Source organism: Lagenorhynchus albirostris, chromosome 3 (genome assembly GCF_949774975.1).
Source record: "Lagenorhynchus albirostris chromosome 3, mLagAlb1.1, whole genome shotgun sequence".
NCBI classification, from domain to species: domain Eukaryota; kingdom Metazoa; phylum Chordata; class Mammalia; order Artiodactyla; family Delphinidae; genus Lagenorhynchus; species Lagenorhynchus albirostris.
In genome coordinates, this window is record NC_083097.1 from 22,464,344 (window position 1) to 22,475,863 (window position 11,520).

General features: G+C 34.6%; 1 pseudogene; it reads left to right on the top strand.

Annotated features, from left to right (window-relative positions):
• The first annotated feature begins 1,887 nt into the window (after nt 1–1,887).
• On the top strand, nt 1,888–3,530 carry LOC132518275 (EH domain-containing protein 1-like; annotated as a pseudogene).
• Nucleotides 3,531–11,520: the final 7,990 nt, after the last annotated feature.

The window sequence follows — 11,520 nt, forward strand, 5'->3', positions numbered from 1 at the left end:
AGAGAAGGAGAGTGAAACAAAACATGGCTAACTTTGGATCTGGGCCTTTACCAACTTCCTTCCATTTCTTTCCAGAAAGAAGAAAGTGTGAATTTTAACCATTATTAACTAGGGACTGCTATCAATATCTCAGTACAATACTGACTCCCTAAAAAAGGTCACCAGAAACCTTATTGATTAAGCAAACTAATTTTTAGACCAGTGCAGGTATGGAGAACAATGCCTTGACTGAATCGTAGTGCATCTCAGAAGGGGAAGATACATACAGAATTAACAGAGTCTGGGGCCAACTGGTTTAAAGCAAGTCTTTCATTGTGAGAAGCTCATTGGGGCTGGAAACATTTTTCACACAAAAGTTTAGGATTGTAGGCACAGGCAGGAAATGGCCTTAATAAGTAAACTTGTCTGATAACAAAACTGCTTGCCCAGGTGAGCAAAATTTTTCCTTTTAGAAGAGCTATTTGCCTAAATAAGCAAATTATGTTATCATATATTGGCTTACAGGATTTCCTTGAATCAAATACAATATCTACCTACTGGTTTATAGCCCTAAATTCATGAGCAAGAATGTCTAGGGACAAAGTCAAGACAAGTTAAAATGGTAGGAGGGGTGGGGTTCAGTTCTTAGTTAAGATTCCTAGGCTATGTTAATGCAATTCAATTCTCAGTACCTTTCTTGGAAAAGAAAATTTCTCATCTTATCATATGAACAAGTTATACTTAGAAAAGCTTGTGGGAAATCTTTGTAAAATATGTGCCAGCTTTCTCTTTGGTGCTTAAGTTCAGAGGAAGAACAGATCATTGATCTTGTGTCAAATAAAAAATCCTGCTTCCCTCCCATCAGTTACTAATCCCTGTTGTGGATAATTGTCCAATGTGGAAATAACTCCCATTATCAATCTAAGATTGTTCTAATACAATAGCCACTAGCCACATATAACTATTTAAATTTGAACTTTGATTAATTCAAATGTAAAAGGCAATTCCTCAGTCGTCCTAATCACATTTCAAGTGCTTAACAGCTACCTGTGGCTAGTAACTACCATGTCAGATAATCCAGAATTGCAGAACATTTCTATCATTAAACAAAGTTCCATGGCACAACTTTGATCAGAGATAATTCTTCATGTTCTGAGAGTTGATTCAGAATATATTCACCTTTAACAAAACATAAATGTCATTTCAGGGCTTTCAGAGCAATAGTCTTATTTATGCATAGGGTTAATGCAAATTGTCATGTAGTGTGGCATTTCACATTAATTATTATTTTTCATGTGAATGACAGCATGTTTTGCATTCCAATTTTGTATCAAACTCACATTGGCCCGTCAAGTTTTCCTTTCATTATTTTTTGATGAAAAGCTATTGGGGCAGTGGGAAATACTTTTTCTCTTAATGTTTCATTGAATGTTCATTAGATATTTATGGGCACACTAAAAATAATACCACTGAGTCATTTCTGGGAAATGCAAAAATACACAAGAAGAATCCCATCATGTGCTATAAAACTTTAATGTATATTAAAATTAAACACCTATGACTTCATAGCTTTTACTCTATTCCACGATAGGAAAACAAAAGAATTTCATAAATGAGAGCGAGACATAAGTAGTTGATTCTACTTGATTAGTTTCTTTCAGAACAGAATAATTTAGTTGGAAGTATAAGGAAACAAACTATTTGATCTTTTGCTGTGAAACAGTCCAACATTAACTAAAATTGAGCATCTTCAAGTTTCCATGTAATGTGTGTCCCAACACAGACCATCTGATAGGGCAGTAAAGGCACTTTTTGGTCTGAGTCTGGGCTAATACATTATTACAAGTTCCTTTTTAAAAAGAAATACTTTGAGATAGTAAATTACCAAACCTTGTCTATTAAACATCAATGGGTAAAGTATGATAAATTAAGAAATAAATGCAGTAAATTATGAATTGTCTCATATATACAAGTGTGTTTTCTTATTTTCTAACTGGCTCTTAAGGCTAATTTCACCTAGTTATATTCTTACATTTTGAATAACATTCCCATAAATTGAGTCTATGAACATTTAGTCACGTCTTCTTTGGTCTTGATCTTCTCAATAAAAACACCTAACTCGTGCTCTCTAAGTTAGCGAAAGTAGAGATACCTCCCCCTGGCAACACACAGTGTGCTCCAAAATGGTAGATGTCACAAGATCAGACAGATGCATTTACCTTGTTCTTTTAAGGTAAATCCTCCAATCCCCTATTTAAAATCTCCTCAACCTCAGCAGATTATCCGCGGAAGAGAGGCGCCTACAACCGAGCCTGCGGTGCGCACGCGCAGTGCACGCCGGCCCGCCGCCGGCCCGCCTTGGCTCTCTGCCCGCTTCCGGCTCTCAGCCAGTCGTCTGACCAGCCGCAGCCAGCCGCATCTCTGGCAGCACGTTCAGCTGGCTTGACAAGAACACTCGCCACAAGAAGGAGCCAGAGCGCTTCCAAATGGTGGCCGAGGGGCTGCGGTCACTGAATCCCCCGGAAGCTGCTGCCCTGGAGGAGCAGTAAGGCTCTCACGAGTTCCACTCCCTGCCGCCGGAGGACTCTGACTCTGACTCTGACCGTAGCCCAAGCTACTCCTCGTAGGCCTGTACAGTATGCGCAAAACCACCTTCAGGAGGCGTCTGATGAAGAAGGGCTTCCTGGGAATGCGTATAGGGCCGAGCACACCACTGACTCCTTTTTCGCCACCAAACACAGCCTCGCCGAGGATGTGGTGCCCGGCGACACCTGCTCGTTGTGACCTCTGTGGCACCACTTCCACAAGCTCAGCATCTTCGGTACAGATTCCCCAACAGGTTCATGCGTGCCCAGCTGCCTAGCCCAGTGTTGGACAGCATACACACCCTCGGCCCTCCCGGGATTCTGTCTGGAAAGAAGGCACCTCAGGAGAGGTTATGACCTTGTGGAGGGCCTGGAGTGGTTCACCAAGCGTGTGGACCGCATCATCCTGCCCTTTGACGCTTCTGAAGTGGGTATCTCCAAAGAGTTCTCAGAGGTCATCAAGGCCCATAGGACAAGAGATGCATTGTGTTGAAGTTCCAGGCCTTGAAGCCCAAACTGCTGGACATGGTGGACGATATGCTGGTCAGTGACACGGCCCGGATGATGGCATGGTGTGCCGGGCCAGGCTGTGAAGGGCCGTGCCTTGTATGGCTCCAGAATAGGCGCTTGGGGCATGACTATGGTGAGGGGCCCGGTGAGGACACTGATGACGTTGAGTGGGTGGTGGACAAGCAGAAGCCCACCTGCAACGAGATCTACGTACTGTCACCTTTCAGCTGTCAGATCATGCGTGCCAGTGCCAAGTAGGAGATGGTGAAGTCCGTGCTGCCCCGTACGGTGCCGGGGGAGGTCTGGAAGCTGGCCGATGTAGACCAGGACGGGCTGCTGGGAGATGAGGTATTTGTCCTGGGCAAACACCTCGCCAAAGTCAAGCTCAAGGGCCACAAGGTGCCCGCTGACCTGCCCCCTTGCCTGATCTCATCCTTCAAGCAGAAGCACCAGTGACCCACCCTGCCCCGCCCCCCCCAAGCCATCTCAGCACCCGGCCAGGCAGAGACTGAGGAGGGGAAGGGTCACCAGTTCTCAAGGACCCTAAAGACTGAGCGGATGTTTCCTCAGCTTTTGTAAAAGGTAAGGAAAAAAAAAATTTTTTTTTATAGGATAACAGCACTGATAGGATAACAGTATTGATATCTATCTACTCCTCACTTGAAATTAGTTTACTATGAGCCAGATACTCCATTAAGCACTTTAATATGTATCATGCCTTTTCATAATTACCAAAGCCCAATGAGAAAAGTTATGTCAAATGCTGGTTATAGGATTTTGAATCTCAGTAAGACACCATAACTTTCTAAAGAGTTTATAGCTAATACATAATAGAACTGTAACTTAAATCTGAATTTCAGGTATCTTGATTTCCAAAATAATGTTTTTTTAAAAAGTTTTAGCTGTAATATACAAGTGCAGGAAATTTAATATCCCAAATCTATTTATCAAAAAAACTATCATTACCTCCATAATTAAGGGTTTTCTTATCAAGCCATCAAAAAAATCTTACCTTAAGCAGTCCTGCATGCGTGATGTTTTCTATAATTAGTTTTGCTGTTTGGGAATTTAATGTAAACGTGTTTTCTTGTGCCTGGCTTCTTTCATGCAACATAATGTTCTTGAGATTTTTCTGTGTTGCTGCATGCATCATGGTTGATCCTTTGTCATTGCTAAAAAAAAAATCATTGCATAAGTATACTTCCATCTGTTTATCCAGTCTCCCGTTGATGGATATTTGGGTTGCTTCCAAGTTTTGGCTACTGTAAATCATTGGTTATTTGAGGCTGAAGATGGGTGAGTTTGATTGCTAACAGGCATGAAGGAACATTTGGGGTGATGGAGTTAGTTATGCAAGTATATACATTCAGTATATTCAGTATATACGTGCATTTTAATGTGTGTAAATTTTATCTCAGTAAACTGAATAAAATATCTGTTTTTCATATGGAAGAATGAGCTGTAACACAAATATGACTGCTCCACCACTTTTCTTCAAGCACTTCAGTTATTTCCTAATATTCTTCAGGAAAATATCAAGCTTCATAGCATTTATACAGCGGCTTCTCTGATCTGATTAACTCACAATTGCCTATTTTACTTTCTGACTACCCAACTTTCTAACTTGATCTTCTTACAATACCTTCATGTTCAAATAAAAAATATGTTTACTTTCCTGAACATGTTGTGGTAATTTATGTCTTTACACACTTCCTGAAATGACTTTCTATTTTATTCTGTTATGTGATTTGTTTTTTTACTGCCCCCAATTACACAACCCCCCACACACCATAGCATCAGCATCACCATCAACACAGCAAACACGATCCACAGCTCTACCACTCTCCACTCTAAGTAATTATAAATCACACTTCAGATTTGGATCACGTGTCATCTCTGTAAATTCTGTGGTTAAATGACTGTGGTTTATAATCTCTGCTCCACCATCCACAAGCTGTGGAACAATGGAAAAGATATCAAACCTTTCTAATCCTGATATTCCTCATTACAAAATAAGGATATAGCAGAATAGCAGTAATTATAGTGATAGTAATTGATTCACATGTTGATTCCCATGGAGGATTAAACAAGAAAAGGAATATAGGTAGTTCATCTAAATGAATGGCATATGACAAACATCTACCTATGTTACTGCAATGCAATAAGTTGGATGAATTACTTCTCCTTTAGCTACTTTATTACCTTTACTTTCTTAAAATTTATACAACAGTGTTGAAATTATCTCATGCTTTTTCATATAATTATATTTTTATAGAGATATAAACATTTTAAATAGATATAATTTTATACACCAAGTTACCGTCACAGTGTTTGGTAAATAGTAATATCTAAAATAGTTTATTGAATTCTTTCAATTGAAATAAGGAATACATACTTTAAATACAATGCCTTCCTTATAGCTAAAACAATTTGAATGATTTTTTTGGCTTCATTACACAAGCATATGGTGGAAGGTACTTTCTGTGTACGCCTAAACCCTCTTTTTCACATCAATCTGACATTGTTTTATCACATTTTCATGTCATAAATACTTTGGAGACTAACTTTTTCTCCTCAAATAACTTTATTTCTTCAACACTTATTTAGCATTTGCTTTAAAGAAAACCTAATCTTATGTGAGAGAATTTCCTTTGAGGTCAACAAAATTCATCATACTGTGAATTTTCCTTAGTTTGATTTTAGCTAGCAATAAAAATATTCTAATGTTCACGTAACATAGAGAATCCAGCTGATTTTTCCTCTTTTCTAGAATAAATTAGTGAATTAGAATCTAATTAAAGTATATTGTACATATCTCCACAAGGAGTTCCTATAAAGACTGATAAAAAGGAAGGCACTGAAATGAGCAAAATATGTCTCTCATAGCCTTATGTATTTCAAAGAATCCAAGGGACTTCCCTGGTGTTCCAGTGGTTAAGACTGCACTTTCACTGCAGGGGGCACAGGTTTGATCCCTGGTCAGGGAACTAAGATCCCACATGCTACGTGGCCAAAAAATAAAAAATCCAAAGCAATGATGTTAATAAATAGTCATGATTTTTATATTATATAGTAAACTGCATGTACACATGCACAACACTATGCATAATAATATGAATATCAATAAATAAAATTAAGTAATGTGGGTAATTTAAAAAATATGTGGATTTGTACACTTGGATATAATCTGCATGGAAATAATTAAACTGTTATAAAACTTTAATACACCTTCTTATAGACCTTTTTATATAGAATAAAGAGAAAGGGGTTCAAAAAAGCCCCAAGCAACAATGGTTACATGCACAATAGTTGCTTAGGAAATATTCGTTAAATGAAGGGGTAAATATATGTCTTCTCTGGATAGTAATGCTGATGATGTGAGTAATATATAATAATTGATCCATATCCTAGTAGATATCTTATAAAAGCATGTATAGGCTGGAGCCTCAGTTATTTCCTTGTAAAATAATCATGATAATCATTTTTATTTCATTGGGTAACTGAATAAATTTATTAAAACAATGCCTGGCACATGGTAAGCACTGTATAATTGTTAGTTGTTAACACAACTGTGGCTGTTACTAATGCTACCATAACTACCGCTCGGTTTTCTACTCTGTCCCTCAGTTTTGTCCACTGCAATTGAGGTTTATAATAGCATGCCTGTCTTTGTGAGGATTCATTGAGTTAATATATGTAAAGAAGTAGTAAACACTTGGAGAATATTAGTCATTGAGTAAGTACAATAAAAGTGTTAGCTCTTATTTTTATTTTTTGTTGTGTTTTTGAGAAGTCATATTCTTCCAGATCCTTAGTTTCTCCACTCATAGAGTATAAGGTAAATTATATTGGGAATGTGTTCACATTTAAATTTTGTAATTCTGCATTTGAGGCTCCATCCAATGAAGAGTTTTATTTATCAATATTCTGTAAATTTAGCCAAATATAAACAGATGTACTTGTCAATATGTACTTTGCAACATATAAAAAAAGAATAAATCAACCCCAATGCCTATCCAACAAATGTTTAGTTACACTAGAGTATGTTAATAATAGAATACTGAATACTATTTTTGACCTCAAAAATTTTGATACTTCTATAAGTATTTAGAGAGATCAAAGTATTATATATATAGTGCAAATAAAAGAAAATTAAGAATATGTAGTTTAGTATTTAAACAATAATTTAATTATAATTTAAATAAAATTAATTTTATATTATGATTTAAATAATTCAATTTAATATAATTTTAATAAATTACATATAATTTACATAAATTTATATAAAGTTAATTTAATTTATAATTTAAATAAAATATAATTATAATTTATTATAATTTAAATGAAAAGAAAAAAGAAATTATTATGGAAGCTTATCAATAATACGTGAGCATTGAATTTGGAGAAATATAAAAATACATATATATATAATACATAAGTTTACACATATAATTTTTATATATAATATATGTTTATGAATTTTAGAGGAGATACATATATAATGTAATATAATCTGTATGTGCATATTTCAGTGATAATTACAGTTCCTGAATTCTCAAATTATAATTTACTTTTGAGTAACTGTATAATTATTAAAATTATAATTGTGGTTTAAATGAAGTAAAGTACAGAAGAGTTAATAAATAACCTTTCTGGGAAAAAATAGCTTGTTTCTATTTAATCATATCCATAGCCCACCAATTTTATGAAATTGTTGCAAAACTGTTTGATTTTTGGTGTAATACATATTTTCAAAGGATAAAAATACCCTAAAAATTGAATTGCCTTAAATTATTAAGAAAGTCATCAGCTCATCCATGGTAAATTCCAGCTAATAGGAAATAATCTCTGGTGACAGGGCTTTCACTAGTATTGATATGCTATATTACTCTCATTTAAGTAAATTAAAATATAGACTCATAATCATCTAAAGCAGCAAACTGCATTGCCCGGAACCCCATCCCATGTTTGGTTTCAGGTTAAATTTTGTCAATGAAAGGATAATGTGAATAAGATGTCTCAGTTGAAAGAGAAGTCATTATCTTCAGAAGCTTGTGGGGTCAGAATCAGTACCGTTATAAGGTTTAGTGGTTTCAGCTAATGAGACAATTTTCTATTAGTAGTAAGCTTTGCAGACACCCAAACAAACTCCTTGTATTTTTCCTTGTACATGAACATGACTATATTCCTAAAAATTGAAATCATTTAGATATACTGATAATTTTTCTTACATTTAAAAAATGTAATTAAATTTGGAGAATGCCAAGGAAACATAATTACTTTTTCTCTGCTTCCTTTCAAAAAGTGAAGGAGTCTATCTTTGTATAAACTGGTGACGATTCCAGGAAACCCAAACATGATTTAAGTTTAAAAGAAAAAAAAAGGAGATTCTCCCTAAACTGTACAGAGCACAGGGACACTTTTCTTAGTTCTTTGGCCAAAATAATTGTTTCTCTTGGAATTTTTCCTGTGCAACAAAACTCTGCTAGGATCTCACTGGAGGGTGCTGGGCAAAGAAGTAACAAAACAAAACCAAAGACCAAAACAAACAAACAAAGCCTCATAGCTCACCTCTGTATGAATTACTCCTTCGAGTTTTCATTCCCATTCCTTTTTGCTGGTTTTTCCTTACTTTTACAAGTTCTCAGGGTGTTATTTAAATTTTTTCCAGAGATTGTAGTTGTGACCAGCAATACAGATGGGCTGTTAGTGGGCTTACTCTGTCGAGACTGGATTGAGTAGTCAATAAATATTTAATTATTCTTAATCTAGGGATTTAATTTATCATAAGCAAAATCAAGAAGGATTGTGAGAAGACACAAGATATGAACAAAAATCAGTACTAAAGGCAAGAAACAGTTCCTGGCAGATTCTGAAAATAAATTTAAAAAAGCAAAATTGATAATTAGCAAGTATTTTTTAAATAAGAAATTTTTGGTATAAATAAACCAGGAGTATGCCAAATGTTTTGAGCACTAACAGAATAATATAATTATTAAACTAAACTGTTTTTGAGCACAAAAATCTTGGTCATTTTATAGAAACAAATACAGATTTTAAATTTACTTTTTGTGGTTCTCCATGTAATAATTTGGTATAAATTACTCTACTTGCGTGAATAAATTCATTAACGTTAAACTTTATTTTAGAAAGACAATTTGTTATTTCTTTTGAATTTATTGTTGGAAAGCAAGATAAACCAAGGCAAGTAGAGATGATTTTATCTGACTTTTAGGTTTGCATTGTGACCTCAATTTGTATTTAAATTATTTTTTACTATTGATTACCTTTGTTTTAGTCTTAATATGCTGTTTAATCTTAATGTGCTGGGGGCTATGTGTGTGTGTGTGTGTATGTGTGTATTGTATGTGTGTTTAGACATGTGCAAATCTGTAACTATGGTTATAATAGATAAAATCCAATTAAAATGTTTACTTTTGCTTCATTACATATGTATATGTATATAATGTATCAACTAAAGTAATGTGTTAGCATAACTAAATGACAATACAATGAATTAAAAGACATACAATATTTTAAAACTAAAGTGAAATTATTCTAATTTGTTGAAAAAACTTTATCAGAAATACTACCTGGACTCAATAAAAATAAAACTCTGTATCAAAAGAGAGTTACAATCAAAAGTTTTATATCAAAATTTGTTACAGTTCTTTAATTCATACAGAAATCTCTAAGTATCTACTTTTTCTTCCTACCTAGGAAGGAAGGCCATTACCAATTCATTTTTGCTTTCCCTGAAAAATAAGAATTTATTTTGTTTTAGGTACAAATTTGTCAAAATAACACAGCAAAACAACAATAATGGAAACAACAATAGCAAAAATAAAGTCAGCTCTGCTTATTCATCTACATACCAAACATACAATGACCAATTCTTTATTAAAATTTTTCTTCTGAGGTCCAGTTACAATAAGGGAAAATGATGGAAAATTTACGTTTTAAAATTTTTAGAAAATATAGATTTTTTTTGCATTAGGTACTCCAGAGTATACACATAATAATAGAAAAATATTTTTATGTTATATAATCTCCAAAGTTTCTCAAGAGAAGGCACAATAAGAAGGAAAGAATTGCAAAAGAAGGGTCTGGAATTTACTTTCAACAAAAGTAAAATTACCACTGTGAAAAGCTGATTCCCTGCGTGCAAGCTAAGGAGAGGACTTTTTTCTGGGGGCAGGGGGTGTTGAGGAAGATCCATTTTGACAAAACACATAAGAGAAAGAGATCTTTCACCTTCTTGGTTAAATTTATTCCCAAGTACTATTGTTTTTGAATTAGATTGTTTTCTTTATTTCTTTTTCTGATGTTTTGTTGTTAGTGTGTAGGAAAGCAACAGCTTTCTGTATGTTGATTTTCTGTATCTTGTAAGTTTACTGAATTTGTTGATTTGTTCTAGCAGTTTTTTGGTTGAGTTTTTATTATTTTCTATATTTAAGATCAAATTATGTGCAAACAAAGATATTTTTACTTCTTCCTTTCCTATCTGGATGTTTTCTATTTCTTTTTCTTGCTAAATTACTACGGCTTGGGCTTCCAGTACTATGCTGAGTAGGACTGGTAAGAATGGGTACCCTTGTCTTGGTCCTGACCTTAGAGGAAAAGCTTTCAACTTTTCAGCATTTTGTATGATGTTGGCTGTGGGTTTGTCATACATGGCCTTTATTTTGTTGAGGTATGTTACTTCTATACCCAATTTGTTGAGTGTGTTTTTTTTTTTATCATGATAGAATGTTGTTTCTTGTTAACTCCTTTTTCAGCATTTAGCAAAATTTAAATGCATTATTGAGATGATCATATGATTATTTTTCATTCTATTAATATGGTGCATCATGTTTATTATTTGCATATGTTGACCCATCATTGCATCCCAAGGATAAATCCAACTGATCATGATATATAATCCTTTGGATGTGCTGTTCAACTCAGTTTGCTTATATTTTTCTTGATAACTTTTACCTTTATAATCATCAGGGATATTGGTCTGTAATTTTCTTATAGTTTCCTTATTGGGCTTTGGTATAAGGGTAATTTTGGCCTCTTAAAATGAGTCTCGGAGTGTTTTCTCATCTTCAGTTTTTTGGAAGAGTTTGAGAAGGACTGGCATTAATTCTTTAGATGTTTGGTAGAATTCACCACTGAAGCAATCTGGTCCTAGGCTTTTCTGTGTTGGGAGGTTTTTGATTTTATCTCCTTACTTGTGTTGAAGGAAGTAATCAATAGCCAGTCAACAATAAGAATAGAAGAGAGTTTTATTCAAGCTAAACTGAGGACTGTAGCAGGGGAGATAGCCTCTCAGATAGCTCTGAGGAACTGTTCCAAAGAAGCTTGGTTTTCAGCACAGTTTTATGTCTTGTCGGAACAAAGAACATTAAACATGACAGGGATACATTCCTTCAAGATTTCAAAAAGGACAGATCACCAACTA